The sequence below is a fragment of the Hemitrygon akajei genome, chromosome 9 (assembly GCF_048418815.1).
Source record: "Hemitrygon akajei chromosome 9, sHemAka1.3, whole genome shotgun sequence".
Taxonomy (NCBI): Eukaryota; Metazoa; Chordata; class Chondrichthyes; order Myliobatiformes; family Dasyatidae; genus Hemitrygon; species Hemitrygon akajei.
The window spans coordinates 22,502,682-22,514,368 of NC_133132.1; positions in this window are offsets into that span (position 1 = coordinate 22,502,682).

Genomic DNA, 11,687 nt, shown 5'->3' on the forward strand with positions numbered 1-11,687 from the left:
CAATTCCACAGTCTGATCCATCACGAGTGTCCTCAATTCCACAGTCTGATCCATCACGATGGTCCTCAATTCCACAGTATGATCCAGGGCAAGGGTCCTCAATTCCACAGTCTGATCCATCACGATGGTCCTCAATTCCACAGTCTGATCCAGGGCGAGGGTCCTCAATTCCACAGTCTGATCCAGGGCGAGGGTCCACAATTCCACAGTCTGATCCAGGGCGAGGGTCCTCAATTCCACAGTCTGATCCATCACAAGGGTCCTCAATTCCACAGTCTGATCCATCACGAGGGTCCTCAATTCCACAGTCTGATCCATCACGATGGTCCTCAATTCCACAGTCTGATCCAGGGGGAGGGTCCTCAATACCACAGTCTGATCCATCACGAGGGTCCTCAATTCCACAGTCTGATCCATCACGAGGGTCCTCAATTCCACAGTCTGATCCAGGGCGAGGATCCTCAAGTCCACAGACTGATCCAGGGCGAGGGTCCTCAATTCCACAGTCTGATCCATCACGAGGGTCCTCAATTCCACAGTCTGATCCAGGGCGAGGGTCCTCAATTCCACAGACTGATCCAGGGCGAGGGTCCTCAATTCCACAGTCTGATCCAGGGCGAGGGTCCTCAATTCCACAGTCTGATCCATCACGAGGGTCCTCAATTCCACAGTCTGATCCATCACGAGGGTCCTCAATTCCACAGTCTGATCCAGGGCGAGGGTCCTCAATTCCACAGTCTGATCCAGGGCGAGGGTCCTCAATTCCACAGTCTGATCCATCACGAGGTTCCTCAATTCCACAGTCTGATCCATCGCGAGGGTCCTCAATTACACAGTCTGATCCAGGGCGAGGGTCCTCAATTCCACAGTCTGACCCAGGGCGAGGGTCCTCAATTCCACAGTCTGATCCATCACGAAGGTCCTCAATTCCACAATCTGATCCATCACGAGGGTCCTCAATTCCACAGTCTGATCCAAGGCGAGGGTCCTCAGTTCCACAGTCTGATCCAGGGCGAGGGTCCTCAATTCCACAGTCTGATCCATCACGAGGTTCCTCAATTCCACAGTCTGATCCAGGGCGAGGGTCCTCAATTACACATTCTGATCCAGGGCGAGGGTCCTCAATTCCACAGTCTGATCCAGGGCGAGGGTCCTCAATACCACAGTCTGATCCAGGGCGAGGGTCCTCAATTCCACAGTCTGATCCATCACGAGGGTCCTCAATTCCACAGTCTGATCCATCGCGAGGGTCCTCAATTCCGCAGTCTGATCCATCGCGAGGATCCTCAATTCCACAGTCTGATCCATCACAAGGGTCCTCAATTCCACAGTCTGATCCATCACGAGGGTCCTCAATTCCACAGTCTGATCCATCGCGAGGGTCCTCAATTACACAGTCTGATCCATCACGAGGGTCCTCAATTCCACAGTCTGATCCAGGGCGAGGGTCCTCAATTCCACAGTCTGATCCAGGGCGAGGGTCCTCAATTACACAGTCTGATCCATCACGAGGATCCTCAATTCCACAGTCTGATCCAGGGCGAGGGTCCTCAATTCCACAGTCTGATCCAGGGCGAGGGTCCTCAATTCCACAGTCTGATCCATCACGAGGGTCCTCAATTCCACAGTCTGATCCATCACGAGGTTCCTCAATTCCACAGTCTGATCCAGGGGGAGGGTCCTCAATTCCACAGTCTGATCCATCGCGAGGGTCCTCAATTCCACAGTCTGATCCATCACGAGGCTCCTCAATTCCACAGTCTGATCCATCACGAGGGTCCTCAATTCCACAGTCTGATCCATCGCGAGGGTCCACAATTCCACAGTCTGATCCATCACGAGGGTCCTCAATTCCACAGTCTGATCCATCACGAGGGTCCTCAATTCCACAGTCTGATCCAGGGCGAGGGTCCTCAATTCCACAGTCTGATCCAGGGCGAGGGTCCTCAATTCCACAGTCTGATCCATCACGAGGTTCCTCAATTCCACCATCTGATCCATCACGAGGGTCCTCAATTCCACAGTCTGATCCAGGACGAGGGTCCTCAATTCCACAGTCTGAACCATCACGAGGGTCCTCAATTCCACAGTCTGATCCATCGCGAGGGTCCTCAATTACACAGTCTGATCCATCACGAGTGTCCTCAATTCCACAGTCTGATCCAATGCGAGGGTCCTCAATTCCACAGTCTGATCCAGGGCGAGGGTCCTCAATTCCACAGTCTGATCCAAGGCGAGGGTCCTCAATTCCACAGTCTGATCCAGGGCGAGGGTCCTCAATTCCACAGTCTGATTCATCGCGAGGGTCCTCAATTCCACAGTCTGATCCATCACGAGGGTCCTCAATTCCACAGTCTGATCCAGGGCGAGGGTCCTCAATTCCACAGTCTGATCCAGGGCGAGGGTCCTCAATTCCACAGTCTGATCCATCGCGAGGGTCCTCAATTCCACAGTCTGATCCATCACGAGGGTCCTCAATTCCACAGTCTGATCCAGGGCAAGGGTCCTCAATTCCACAGTCTGATCCAGGGCGAGGGTCCTCAATTCCACAGTCTGATCCAAGTCGAGGGTCCTCAATTCCACAGTCTGATCCAGGGCGAGGGTCCTCAATTCCACAGTCTGATCCATCACAAGGGTCCTCAATTCCACAGTCTGATCCATCACGATGGTCCTCAATTCCACAGTCTGATCCAGGGCGAGGGTCCTCAATTCCACAGTCTGATCCATCATGAGTGTCCTCAGTTCCACAGTCTGATTCATCGCGAGGGTCCTCAATTCCACAGTCTGATCCATCACGATGGTCCTAAATTCCACAGTATTATCCAGGGCAAGGGTCCTCAATTCCACAGTCTGATCCAGGGCGAGGGTCCTCAATTCCACAGTCTGATCCATCACGAGGGTCCTCAATTCCACAGTCTGATCCCGGGCGAGGGTCCTCAATTCCACAGTCTGATCCATCACAAGGGTCCTCAATTCCACAGTCTGATCCATCATGAGGGTCCTCAATTCCACAGTCTGATCCATCACTAGGGTCCTCAATTCCACAGTCTGATCCATCACGAGGGTCCTCAATTCCACAGTATGATTCATCACGAGGGTCCTCAATTCCACAGTCTGATCCAGGGCGAGGGTCCTCAATTCCACAGTCTGATCCAAGGCGAGGGTCCTCAATTCCACAGTCTGATCCAGGGCGAGGGTCCTCAATTCCACAGTCTGATCCATCACAAGGGTCCTCAATTCCACAGTCTGATCCATCACGATGGTCCTCAATTCCACAGTCTGATCCAGGGTGAGGGTCCTCAATTCCACAGTCTGATCCACGGCGAGGGTCCTCAATTCCACAGTCTGATCCAAGGCGAGGGTCCTCAATTCCACAGTCTGATCCAGGGCGAGGGTCCTCAATTCCACAGTCTGATCCATCACAAGGGTCCTCAATTCCACAGTCTGATCCATCACGATGGTCCTCAATTCCACAGTCTGATCCAGGGCGAGGGTCCTCAATTCCACAGTCTGATCCACGGCGAGGGTCCTCAATTCCACAGTCTGATCCATCATGAGGGTCCTCAATTCCACAGTCTGATTCATCGCGAGGGTCCTCAATTCCACAGTCTGATCCATCACGATGGTCCTCAATTCCACAGTCTGATCCAGGGCAAGGGTCCTCAATTCCACAGTCTGATCCAGGGCGAGGGTCCTCAATTCCACAGTCTGATCCATCACGAGGGTCCTCAATTCCACAGTCTGATCGCGGGCGAGGGTCCTCAATTCCACAGTCTGATCCATCACAAGGGTCCTCAATTCCACAGTCTGATCCATCATGAGGGTCCTCAATTCCACAGTCTGATCCATCACTAGGGTCCTCAATTCCACAGTCTGATCCATCACGAGGGTCCTCAATTCCACAGTCTGATCCATCATGAGGGTCCTCAATTCCACAGTCTGATCCATCACTAGGGTCCTCAATTCCACAGTCTGATCCATCACGAGGGTCCTCAATTCCACAGTCTGATCCAAGGCGAGGGTCCTCAATTCCACAGTCTGATCCAGGGCGAGGGTCCTCAATTCCACAGTCTGATCCAGGGCGATGGTCCTCAATTCCACAGTCTGATCCATCACGAAGGTCCTCAATTCCACAGTCTGATCCATCACGAGGGTCCTCAATTCCACAGTCTGATCCAGGGCGAGGGACCTCAATTCCACAGTCTGATCCAGGGCGAGGGTCCTCAATTCCACAGTCTGATCCAGGGCTAGGGTCCTCAATTCCACAGTCTGATCCATCATGAGGGTTCTCAATTCCACAGTCTGATCCAGGGCGAGGGTCCTCAATTCCACCGTCTGATCCATCGCGAGGGTCCTCAATTCCACAGTCTGATCCATCACGAGGGTCCTCAATTCCACAGTCTGATCCAGGGCGAGGGTCCTCAATTCCACAGTCTGATCCAGGGCGAGGGTCCTCAATTCCACAGTCTGATCCATCGCGAGGGTCCTCAATTCCACAGTCTGATCCATCACGAGGGTCCTCAATTCCACAGTCTGATCCAGGGCAAGGGTCCTCAATTCCACTGTCTGATCCAGGGCGAGGGTCCTCAATTCCACAGTCTTATCCAGGGCAAGGGTCCTCAATTCCACAGTCTGATCCATCATGAGGGTCCTCAATTCCACAGTCTGATCCATCACGAGGGTCCTCAATTCCACAGTCTGATCCAGGGCGAGGGTCCTCAATTCCACAGTCTGATCCAGGGCAAGGGTCCTCAATTCCACAGTCTGATCCATCATGAGGGTCCTCAATTCCACAGTCTGATCCATCACGAGGGTCCTCAATTCCACAGTCTGATCCAGGGCGAGGGTCCTCAATTCCACAGTCTGATCCATCACGATGGTCCTCAATTCCACAGTCTGATCCAGGGCGAGGGTCCTCAATTCCACAGTCTGATCCATCATGAGGATCCTCAATTCCACAGTCTGATCCATCACGAGTGTCCTCAGTTCCACAGACTGATCCATCACGTGGGTCCTCAATTCCACAGTCTGATCCAGGGCGAGGGTCCTCAATTCCACAGTCTGATCCATCACAAGGGTCCTCAATTCCACAGTCTGATCCATCACAAGGGTCCTCAATTCCACAGTCTGATCCAGGGCGATGGTCCTCAATACCACAGTCTGATCCATCACGAGGGTCCTCAATTCCACAGTCTGATCCATCACGAAGGTCCTCAATACCACAGTCTGATTCATCACGAGGGTCCTCAATTCCACAGTCTGATCCAGGGCGAGGGTCCTCAATTCCACAGTCTGATTCATCACGAGGGTCCTCAATTCCACAGTCTGATCCAGGGCGAGGGTCCTCAATTCCACAGTCTGATCCATCACAAGGGTCCTCAATTCCACAGTCTGATCCAGGGCGATGGTCCTCAATACCACAGTCTGATCCATCACGAGGGTCCTCAATTCCACAGTCTGATCCATCACGAAGGTCCTCAATACCACAGTCTGATTCATCACGAGGGTCCTCAATTCCACAGTCTGATCCAGGGCGAGGGTCCTCAATTCCACAGTCTGATCCAGGCCGAGGGTCCTCAATTCCACAGTCTGATCCATCACGAGTGTCCTCAATTCCACAATCTGATCCAAGGCGAGGGTCCTCAATTCCACAGTCTGATCCAGGGCGAGGTTCCTCAATTCCACAGTCTGATCCATCATGAGGGTCCTCAATTCCACAGTCTGATCCATCACGAGTGTCCTCAGTTCCACAGTCTGATTCATCGCGAGGGTCCTCAATTCCACAGTCTGATCCAGGGCAAGGGTCCTCAATTCCACAGTCTGATCCATCACGAGGGTCCTCAATTCCACAGTCTGATCCATCACGAGGGTCCTCAATACCACAGTCTGATCCAAGGCGAGGGTCCTCAATTCCACAGTCTGATCCATCATGAGGGTCCTCAATACCACAGTCTGATCCAAGGCGAGGGTCCTCAATTCCACAGTCTGATCCAGGGCGAGGGTCCTCAATTCCACAGTCTGATCCATCACAAGGGTCCTCAATTCCACAGTCTGATCCAGGGCGAGGGTCCTCAATTCCACAGTCTGATCCAGGGCGAGGGTCCTCAATTCCACAGTCTGATCCATCACGATGGTCCTCAATTCCACAGTCTGATCCAGGGCGAGGGTCCTCAATTCCACAGTCTGATCCATCATGAGGGTCCTCAATTCCACAGTCTGATCCATCACGAGTGTCCTCAGTTCCACTGACTGATCCATCACGTGGGTCCTCAATTCCACAGTCTGATCCAGGGCGAGGGTCCTCAATTCCACAGTCTGATCCAGGGCGAGGGTCCTCAATTCCACAGTCTGATCCATCACAAGGGTCCTCAATTCCACAGTCTGATCCAGGGCGATGGTCCTCAATACCACAGTCTGATCCATCACGAGGGTCCTCAATTCCACAGTCTGATCCATCACGAAGGTCCTCAATGCCACAGTCTGATTCATCACGAGGGTCCTCAATTCCACAGTCTGATCCAGGGCGAGGGTCCTCAATTCCACAGTCTGATTCATCACGAGGGTCCTCAATTCCACAGTCTGATCCAGGGCGAGGGTCCTCAATTCCACAGTCTGATCCATCACAAGGGTCCTCAATTCCACAGTCTGATCCAGGGCGATGGTCCTCAATACCACAGTCTGATCCATCACGAGGGTCCTCAATTCCACAGTCTGATCCATCACGAAGGTCCTCAATACCACAGTCTGATTCATCACGAGGGTCCTCAATTCCACAGTCTGATCCAGGGCGAGGGTCCTCAATTCCACAGTCTGATCCAGGCCGAGAGTCCTCAATTCCACAGTCTGATCCATCACCAGTGTCCTCAATTCCACAATCTGATCCAAGGCGAGGGTCCTCAATTCCACAGTCTGATCCAGGGCGAGGTTCCTCAATTCCACAGTCTGATCCATCATGAGGGTCCTCAATTCCACAGTCTGATCCATCACGAGTGTCCTCAGTTCCACAGTCTGATTCATCGCGAGGGTCCTCAATTCCACAGTCTGATCCAGGGCAAGGGTCCTCAATTCCACAGTCTGATCCATCACGAGGGTCCTCAATTCCACAGTCTGATCCATCACGAGGGTCCTCAATACCACAGTCTGATCCAAGGCGAGGGTCCTCAATTCCACAGTCTGATCCATCACGAGGGTCCTCAATACCACAGTCTGATCCAAGGCGAGGGTCCTCAATTCCACAGTCTGATCCAGGGCGAGGGTCCTCAATTCCACAGTCTGATCCATCACAAGGGTCCTCAATTCCACAGTCTGATCCAGGGCGAGGGTCCTCAATTCCACAGTCTGATCCATCACGAGGGTCCTCAATTCCACAGTCTGATCCATCACGATGGTCCTCAATTCCACAGTCTGATCCAGGGCAAGGGTCCTCAATTCCACAGTCTGATCCAGGGCGAGGGTCCTCAATTCCACAGTCTGATCCATCACGAGGGTCCTCAATTCCACAGTCTGATCCATCACGAGGGTCCTCAATTCCACAGTCTGATCAAGGGCGAGGGTCCTCAATTCCACAGACTGATCCATCACGAGGGTCCTCAATTCCACAGTCTGATCCAGGGCGAGGGTCCTCAATTCCACAGTCTGATTCATCACGAGAGTCCTCAGTTCCACAGTCTGATCCAAGGGGAGGGTCCTCAATTCCACAGTCTGATTCATCACGAGGGTCCTCAATTCCACAGTCTGATCCAGGACGAGGGTCCTCAATTCCACAGTCTGATCCAGGGCGAGGGTCCTCAATTCCACAGTCTGATCCAGGGCGAGGGTCCTCAATTCCACAGTCTGATTCATCACGATGGTCCTCAATTCCACAGTATGATCCAGGGCAAGGGTCCTCAATTCCACAGTCTGATCCATCACGATGGTCCTCAATTCCACAGTCTGATCCAGGGCGAGGGTCCTCAATTCCACAGTCTGATCCAGGGCGAGGGTCCACAATTCCACAGTCTGATCCAGGGCGAGGGTCCTCAATTCCACAGTCTGATCCATCACAAGGGTCCTCAATTCCACAGTCTGATCCATCACGAGGGTCCTCAATTCCACAGTCTGATCCATCACGATGGTCCTCAATTCCACAGTCTGATCCAGGGGGAGGGTCCTCAATACCACAGTCTGATCCATCACGAGGGTCCTCAATTCCACAGTCTGATCCATCACGAGGGTCCTCAATTCCACAGTCTGATCCAGGGCGAGGGTCCTCAAGTCCACAGACTGATCCAGGGCGAGGGTCCTCAATTCCACAGTCTGATCCATCACGAGGGTCCTCAATTCCACAGTCTGATCCAGGGCGAGGGTCCTCAATTCCACAGACTGATCCAGGGCGAGGGTCCTCAATTCCACAGTCTGATCCAGGGCGAGGGTCCTCAATTCCACAGTCTGATCCATCACGAGGGTCCTCAATTCCACAGTCTGATCCAGGGCGAGGGTCCTCAATTCCACAGTCTGATCCATCGCGAGGGTCCTCAATTACACAGTCTGATCCAGGGCGAGGGTCCTCAATTCCACAGTCTGACCCAGGGCGAGGGTCCTCAATTCCACAGTCTGATCCATCACGAAGGTCCTCAATTCCACAATCTGATCCATCACGAGGGTCCTCAATTCCACAGTCTGATCCAAGGCGAGGGTCCTCAGTTCCACAGTCTGATCCAGGGCGAGGGTCCTCAATTCCACAGTCTGATCCATCACGAGGTTCCTCAATTCCACAGTCTGATCCAGGGCGAGGTTCCTCAATTACACATTCTGATCCAGGGCGAGGGTCCTCAATTCCACAGTCTGATCCAGGGCGAGGGTCCTCAATACCACAGTCTGATCCAGGGCGAGGGTCCTCAATTCCACAGTCTGATCCATCACGAGGGTCCTCAATTCCACAGTCTGATCCATCGCGAGGGTCCTCAATTCCGCAGTCTGATCCATCGCGAGGATCCTCAATTCCACAGTCTGATCCATCACAAGGGTCCTCAATTCCACAGTCTGATCCATCACGAGGGTCCTCAATTCCACAGTCTGATCCATCGCGAGGGTCCTCAATTACACAGTCTGATCCATCACGAGGGTCCTCAATTCCACAGTCTGATCCAGGGCGAGGGTCCTCAATTCCACAGTCTGATCCAGGGCGAGGGTCCTCAATTACATAGTCTGATCCATCACGAGGGTCCTCAATTCCACAGTCTGATCCAGGACGAGGGTTCTCAATTCCACAGTCTGATCCAGGGCGAGGGTCCTCAATTCCACAGTCTGATCCATCACGAGGTTCCTCAATTCCACAGTCTGATCCATCACGAGGGTCCTCAATTCCACAGTCTGATCCAGGACGAGGGTCCTCAATTCCACAGTCTGAACCATCACGAGGGTCCTCAATTCCACAGTCTGATCCATCGCGAGGGTCCTCAATTACACAGTCTGATCCATCACGAGTGTCCTCAATTCCACAGTCTGATCCAGGGCGAGTGTCCTCAATTCCACAGTCTGATCCAGGGCGAGGGTCCTCAATTCCACAGTCTGATCCAAGGCGAGGGTCCTCAATTCCACAGTCTGATCCAGGGCGAGGGTCCTCAATTCCACAGTCTGATCCAGGGCGAGGGTCCTCAATTACACAGTCTGATTCATCACGAGGGTCCTCAATTCCACAGTCTGATCCAGGGCGAGGGTCCTCAAATCCACAGTCTGATCCAGGGCGAGGGTCCTCAATTCCACAGTCTGATCCATCACGAGGGTCCTCAATTCCACAGTCTGATCCATCACGATGGTCCTCAATTCCACAGTCTGATCCAGGGCGAGGGTCCTCAATTCCACAGTCTGATCCATCATGAGGGTCCTCAATTCCACAGTCTGATTCATCGCGAGGGTCCTCAATTCCACAGTCTGATCCAGGGCGAGGGTCCTCAATTCCACAGTCTGATCCAGGGCGAGGGTCCTCAATTCCACAGTCTGATCCATCACGAGGTTCCTCAATTCCACAGTCTGATCCATCACGAGGGTCCTCAATTCCACAGTCTGATCCAGGACGAGGGTCCTCAATTCCACAGTCTGAACCATCACGAGGGTCCTCAATTCCACATTCTGAGAGGGTAGATCCATCACAGAAACAAACCACCCCCACCCACACCATCCAGAGGGCAGATCCATCACAGAAACAAACCACCCCCACCCACACCATCCGGAGGGCAGATCCATCACAGACACAAACCACCCCCACCCACACCATCCAGAGGGCAGATTCATCACAGACACAAACCACCCCCATCCCCACCATCCAGAGGGCAGATCCACCACAGACACAAACCACACCCACCCACACCATCCAGAGGGCAGATCCATCACATACACAAACCACCCCCACCCACCCCATCCAGAGGGCAGATCCATCACAGACACAAACCACCCCCACCCACACCATCCAGAGGGCAGATCCATCACAGACACAAACCACCCCCACCATCCAGAGGGCAGATCCATCACAGACACAAACCACCCCCACCCACACCATCCAGAGGGCAGATCCATCACAGACACAAACCACCCCCACCCACACCATCCAGAGGGCAGATCCATCACAGACACAAACCACCCCCACCCACCCCATCCAGAGGGCAGATCCATCACAGACACAAACCACCCCCACCCACCCCATCCAGAGGGCAGATCCATCACAGACACAAACCACCCCCACCCACCCCATCCAGAGGGCAGATCCATCACAGACACAAACCACCCCCACCCACACCATTCAGAGGGCAGATCCATCACAGACACAAACAACCACCACCCACACCATCCACAGGGCAGATCCATCACAGACACAAACCACCCTCACCCACACCATCCAGAGGTCAGATCCATCACAGACACAAACCACCCCCACCCACACCATCCAGAGGGCAGATCCATCACAGACACAAACCACCCTCACCCACACCATCCAGAGGGCAGATCCATCACAGACACAAACCACCCCCACCCACACCATCCAGAGGGCAGATCCATCACAGACACAAACCACCCTCACCCACACCATCCAGAGGGCAGATCCATCACAGACACAAACCACCCCCACCCACACCATCCAGAGGGCAGATCCATCACAGACACAAACCACCCCCACCCACACCATCCAGAGGGCAGATCCATCACAGACACAAACCACCCCCACCCACACCATCCAGAGGGCAGATCCATCACAGACACAAACCACCCCCACCCACACCATCCAGAGGGCAGATCCATCACAGACACAAACCACCCCCACCCACACCATCCAGAGGGCAGATCCATCACAGACACAAACCACCCCCACCCACCCCATCCAGAGGGCAGATCCATCACAGACACAAACCACCCCCACCCACACCATCCAGAGGGCAGATCCATCACAGACACAAACCACCCCCACCCACACCATCCAGAGGGCAGATCCATCACAGACACAAACCACCCCCACCCACACCATCCAGAGGGCCGATCCATCACAGACACAAACCACCCCCACCCACACCATCCAGAGGGCCGATCCATCACTGACACAAACCACCCCCACCCACACCATCCAGAGGGCAGATCCATCACAGACACAAACCACCCTCACCCACACCATCCAGAGGGCAGATCCATCACAGACACAAACCACCCTCACTCACACC